Source organism: Octopus sinensis, linkage group LG21 (assembly GCF_006345805.1).
Source record: "Octopus sinensis linkage group LG21, ASM634580v1, whole genome shotgun sequence".
In the NCBI taxonomy this organism is placed as follows: domain Eukaryota; kingdom Metazoa; phylum Mollusca; class Cephalopoda; order Octopoda; family Octopodidae; genus Octopus; species Octopus sinensis.
This window is the reverse complement of record NC_043017.1, coordinates 4541637-4548511: the sequence shown is the minus strand read 5'-3', so window position 1 is coordinate 4548511 and position 6875 is coordinate 4541637. Positions and strand designations below refer to the sequence as shown.

Sequence of the window (6875 nt, the reverse complement as noted above, 5' to 3'; positions counted from 1 at the left end):
TATTCTGAAATAAAGAAATAGTATAAGATATAGGGAGTACTTATGTAAAAATTTTATTACTTTTCTATATTAACAATCTCCTGACATAAACATTTACCTCAATGACTGAAATTCACTTTTTAATTCATCAAAATACTATCATATAACCTTGTCTGAAGTCTACATATTTGCAGACAACAGCTTTTCAGATTCTTTTTACTCTCTTTTACTTGTTTCAGTCATTTGATTGTGGCCATGCTGGAGCACTGCCTTTAAGTCAAGCAAATCGACCCCAGGACTTATTCTTTGTAAGCCCAGCATTTATTCTATCGGTCTCTTTTGCCGAACTGCTAAGAAAACTGTGGCAACAACAGAAAAGATGCCAGCTCTGTTCCAGTTGACCTGTGATTGAATGCATTCCAGGCTTGACCATCCCATCAATTATTTTACAGAGAATCACAGGAGTGGCTGCGTGGTAAGTAGCTTGCTTACCAACCACATGGTTCCAGATTCAGTCCCACTGCATGGCACCTGGGCAAGTGTCCTCTACTATAGCCTTGGGCCGACCAAAGTCTTGTGAGTGGATTTGGTAGACGGAAACTGAAAGAAGCCCGTCGTATATGTGTGTGTGTGTATATATATATATATATGTATGTGTGTATATGTTTGTGTGTCTGTGTTTGTCCCCCCCCCACCATCGCTTGACAACCGATGGTTGTGTGATTACGTCCCCGTAACTTAGCGGTTCGGCAAGAGACCGATAGAATAAGTCCAGGGGTCGATTTGGTCGACTAAAGGCGGTGCTCCAGCATGGCCACAGTCAAATGACTGAAACAAGTAAAAGAGTAAGGAAATTTATATAACGACGAACAATGTAGCTGTTATTTCTAGCATGTTGGGCGACAGCAGTTGACCTTACAGAAGCCTTTCGCTCGTTGTTTCTCTCATCTACAGCCTTACGACGAAAGACCTTCATTCAGTCACTTTTATTTTTCGGGTAAAGTAGACTACGTTATCCAATGCATCCTTTTTTAAAAAACGGGTGACAGGGGACATTAAAAACGACACGATGGTTACAGCTAAGGCGTTTTAAAAAACGAGATGGTCACAGTTGGAACCGTTTTTAAAACACCAGTTTGATCACTGCTGAAGCATTATTGAAGACACATTTAGAAAACCTATGTTTTTGCCTCCCAGTGCGTTGCACAAATGAAATGGAAATGTTTTTTTATTTGGAGAAATTCTTTTTCAAAATTTGCTTCTCCATTGTGCGTAGGTAACGCACCATATGGCATTAGTGTACTCAGGACTACATTATCCGTTTTCTAAATGGGTACAATTAGATAATATAGTTCAGGGTGCGCTATGAGAGAAAAATGGTAGATGAGGGAAATTTTGATATAAAAGAAAAAAAACATGAGACAGTCCAGGATAGACCACCTTGAAAGACAAACACTTTTCGTGCGTCCTCATATTTACGTATGCAGAAACGGGTACTACATGAGAACAGCGATCCCGGTGCGCGCACTCGCGTAGTCGCGCTAGCTAGACGTGACTAGTCGATCCTACAACGACTACCTAGCAAAGTAAATATAAGGTTGTCCCAAAAGTTCGTAGAAAGTCTTGGAAAATAATGGTCTTTATTTTGAGGAATAATTTTTATTGTTTTTTAGTGCTTGGCGAATAAAAATTCAATTTTCGCAAGTGTTTACGAACTTTTGGGACAACCTAATAAAACACCAAAATAAATAATTTTTGTTAAACAAAGTAAATAACACAAAAAAAAAACACAAAGTAAGGATCGACTAGTCACGACTAGCTAGTGCGAGTACGCGAGTGCGCGCACCAGGACCACTGTTCTCAAGTATTACCCAGAAACGAACCGGACGTGTTATTTTCAAATTTCATTCTTTGGAAAATTAATAATAATAATAATAAAAAGTGAATAAAAAAGACAAAACTAAAGAAATAGGGCGATGCCTTCTGGAATAAAGAGGTGGGACTTTCCTGGTGGTGTGAAAGAGTATAAGCATTAATGTCAAAGAAGAGATATCCCTAAGGTTTGTCGTTTCTGTAAAATTACTGCGGTCTTGAAGATGGTTATTCTATCATTTAGACACATTACCTGACAGATATATTGAAATCTTCGTCAACTTATCGTTCCAAGATGTTAACAGCGATTTACCATTTCGCGTCTTATAGTTTTTTTCGAAATGACGTAAATCGTTTCAAAGTTAGATTCTATATCCTTAGCCACAGTTTCGATATAACGGGTGTCCCAGAAAGATTTATCGATGGTTAAAAAAAATTCTTGAAAATTATTGGATACAGCAATTATATTTTTTATTGCTTTCAGCAATTCACGCATGTTTCAGCTTTAAGTGTTGTTTATAGTGTTTTTCTTTTTTTGTTTATAATAATTTTTTTCAGAGAACGATTATATGAATGGAAGCACTCCGTCGGTTACGACGACGAGGGTTCCGGTCGATCCGAATCAACGGAACAGTCTGCTCGTGAAATTAACGTGTAAGTGGCTGAGCACTCCACAGACACGTGTACCCTTAACGTAGTTCTCAGGGATATTCAGCGTGACACAGAGAGTGACAAGGCCGGCCCTTTGAAATACAGGTACAACAGAAACAGGAAGTAAGAGAGAGAGAAAGTTGTAGTGAAAGAGTACAGCAGGGATCACTACCATCCCCTGCCGGAGCCTCGTGGAGCTTTAGGTGTTTTCGCTCAATAAACACTCACAACGCCCGGTCTGGGAATCGAAACCGCGAGTCCGCTGCCCTAACCACTGGGCCATTGCTCCTCCACAAGATAACGATTATAACTGGCAAGGTGAACGGCAGACGTAAAAGAGGCAGACCACCCACTTCTTGGCTGAAAGATTGTCTTTATTCTCAGCTGTCCATGGGGTAGAGGACAGGAGAAGGTAGCAAGACATCGTGATGACCACAGCATCACTTAGTGTGACACCTGACTAGGATGATGATGATGACATATTCAAATGGCTTTCCTCCAGAAATCACACGAACCATCCTTCTGATGAATCTTTAACAGAACAGAATTAGCATAGCTGTCTCAGTGTTCTTTAACATTTTGGCATTAGTTTGAACTTGTAAACAAGCCTTTCACTGTGTTTTCTTAAGGAGAAAATTTCTCACTGTAGACAAATGGTGTAAATACCCCTAAATCATGTCTGTAGTGAGAAATTTTCTGATTTAGGTGTTATTTACACCATTTGTCTACAGTGAGAAATTTTTCCCATGACAAAACACAGCAAAAGGCCTATTTATGAGTTCAAACATGAAATTGGCATATTTGAACTGATAATAACATTACATTTATATACATATGGCGCAGGAGTGGCTGTGTGGTAAGTAGCTTGCTAACCAACCACATGGTTCCAGGTTCAGTCCCACTGCGTGGCACCTTGGGCAAGTGTCTTCTGCTATTGCCTCGGGCCAACCAAAGCCTTGTGAGTGGATTTGGTAGACAGAAACTGAAAGAAGCCCGTCGTATATATGTATATATATATATATATATATGTATGTGTGTGTATATATGTTTGTGTGTCTGTGTTTGTCTCCCTAGCATTGCTTGACAACCGATGCTGGTGTGTTTACGTCCCCGTCACTTAGCAGTTCGGCAAAAGAGACTGATAGAATAAGTCCCGGGGTCGATTTGCTGGACTAAAGGCGGTGCTCCAGCATGGCCGCAGTCAAATGACTGAAACAAGTAAAAGAATCACTACTTAACGCTCCCACCTAAGTATCATTCTTATTTCGATGATAAAGGTAGAAATAGTGGTTGAAATGAGCAAAGCAGAAGCATATTATGGAGTAAACCAAGGTTAAATGTAAGGCTTTTGTGGAAGAAATGCAACTTTTGATAATCTAGATCAGTAATTCTCAACCATGTTTGCCTATGGATCCTTTGGATTCCTGTTTTACACTATTGGACTTCCATTGCCTTTCATTATATATATAAAAGGTCCTATTGTAATTTTATAATGAAATATTATTAGGAATTGTATAAAAAAAAATTGCTAAAATATTTTATATTTTGTAGAAATATAATCCTTTTATTAACAGCAAAATCTGATATACAGACCCCCAAGGGTCATATGGACCTTGACTGAGAACCACTACTTTAGATCTAAAGCAATATTCAAGTGGGGAATTGGCCTGGAAAAATACTGTCCTTCACATCTGTTCACAGCATATGAAAACAGAATGGCACATCAAAAGAGTCTTTGCTCAGCACATCAATAAACACAATGGAAGTGTAATCTGATCTGTTAAGCAGAGATAACAGTTGTAGTGTAATGATTTATGTGTAGTAAGGAAAAGATCAAGCAGATACTAACGTTTGGAACACAAGTTAGAGAATCAACAATATTGGTTAATTTGTATGCCTCAGAGAAATCTCAACAGAGTCTGTCACGAATGTCAGTTTTGTTGGAATATATCCAGTGTTTATGGCAGATGCTGAAATCTCTACATATAGATAACTCATCAGAATTTTGTCACCTCTCATGCAATTCAATCACTAGTTGCACAGTAATCATCCAGAAGCTGATGAGTGAATATAAAAACTGTGCTGGTGGAGCACTAAGAGAACCATACGAGTGAGATCGGGGCCAGAGCAACAAGCTGGGCTCCGAGCCGATGTCACATTAAAAACACCATTCGAGCGTGATAGTTACCTGTGCCGCCTTACTAGCACTTGTGCTGGTGGCACGTGAAAAAACATTCGAGCGAGGTCGTTGCCAGTGCCACTGGACTGGTTCCTGTGCAGGTGGCACATAAAAAGCACCATTTGAGCATGGTTGTTGCCAGTACTGCATGACTGGCCCTCGTGCCGGTGGCACATAAAAAGCACCCACTACACTCTCGGAGTGGTTGGCATTAGGAAGGGCATCCAGCTGTAGAAACTCTGCCAGATCAGATTGGAGCCTGGTGCAGCCATCTGGTTCGCCAGACCTGTCAAATCGTCCAACTCACGCTAGAATGGAAAGTGGACGTTAAACGATGATGATGATGATGGTATGTAGAAAGACATGAATGGCCAGTCAGGATCTTTTACTGTCTTTGTCATTTAACGTCCTCTTTTCTATGCTTGCATGGGTCAGATGGAATTTTCTGAGGCAGATTTTTTAAGGCTAGATGCCCTTCTTGTGACTAACCCTCATGTTCCCAAGCAAGATAATGTAGCCAGACATATTTTTCAAGGGAAACTGGAAATGAATAACATTACTTATTTACAGTCATATGAAGAAAAGGGTACATACAAACACACATTTTTCATCTCTCTCTCTATATATATATATATATACACACACACTGTCATATATATGCATGTGTGTATATATGTTTGTGTGTCTGTGTTTGTCCCGCCAACATCGCTTGACAACTGATGCTAGTGTGTTTACGTCCCCGTAACTTAGTGGTTCAGCAAAACAGACCAATAAAATAAGTACTAGGCTTACAAAGAATAAGTCCTGCGGTTGATTTGCTTGACTAAAGGTGGTGCTCCAGCATGGCCACAGTCAAATGACTGAAACAAGAGTGTGTATATATATATATATATATATATATAGGTGTGTGTGTGTGTGTTTGAAGCTATAAGGTGTTACTCAAGCACTCAACTAAGAGTGCACTGCATTTATAGCAGAAACAACTGTAAGCTAATGAAGTCCATATGATAATCATTCCTTTGTCATCACATTTCCTTTTATAAAATCATCATCATTTAATGTCCCCTTTGCCCCTTGCCAAGTCTACTACTATTGCTTTCCCTACACTAAGACTCTTTCATTACCCTATCAGACACTTAGCTGTCAACTTTATTTCTACCATTCGTTTACACAGGACTCACCAATTTTTCCTCTTTTTACCACCATCTTCATCATTCAACCACTCAGGTTCATCTCAAATTGATTTCAAATTTTGGCACAAAGCCAGAAGTTTTGGGGCAGTGGGTAAATCAATTACATCGACCCCAGTGCTCAGGTGGTACTTAGATTATCAACCACCAAAAGGATGAAAGGCAAAGTTGACCTCAGTGGAATTTGAACTCAGAAGAACGTGAAGACAGAACGAAATACTTTAGCCACATTCCACCTAGTATGCTAACTATTTTGCCACCCTGCTGTCTCACTTTGTATATATGTATATTGTTTTCAAATTTTGGCACAAGGCTAACAATTTCAGGGGAACGGACAAGTCAATTACATCAACCTCAACGCACAACTGGTACTGATTTTATCAACCTCAAGAGGATGGAAAGCAAAGTTAACCTTGGCAGGATTTGAACTCAAAACATGAAGATGGAAAGACTGTCACTAAACATTTTACCCAGAACGCTAACAGTTCTGCCAGCTTGGTTTCCTAGGTTGCATATATATATTAAAATGAAGTTTACATTGAAACATAAAAAATTAATATTTGGCTTATTAATCAAGTCATGAAGGAATCATTATCATATCTTTATATATAAAAGTGAGGTTGTGTGCTGTCTGTCTCCTACGATTTAGATTCCTAACTACTCCCACATTTTGCAGTGCAGTTTAACCAAAACCGGGTATCTTATAGTCGTGATTCACATCGAGCCCTTCTGGGTATTAGCACATGTCTACGATGAGTTTACGATTTAAAAAAAATTTACCATCAATTTTTCCCATTTTTAATGCATTTTTGGCATATATAAGGGAAGTAACTCTCTAAAAATTTATTATCAAATCTCAGAACGTAAAAAGCTACAGTAACCCCCCCCCCCTTTGTGGTTAGCCATATTGAGATGCTATTATATTTAACATCTCTAAAAATGCTTATATAGTTATTTCCCTTACAAACCCGAGCAACGCCGGGCGATACTGCCAGTAAATGATA

General features: G+C 39.1%; 1 protein-coding gene across 1 annotated transcript in view; it reads right to left on the bottom strand.

Annotated features, from left to right (window-relative positions):
* Positions 1–6875, bottom strand: part of LOC115222826 (zinc finger protein 98-like) — a 31222-nt gene that overhangs the window by 5289 nt on the left and 19058 nt on the right. The window lies entirely within an intron of this gene.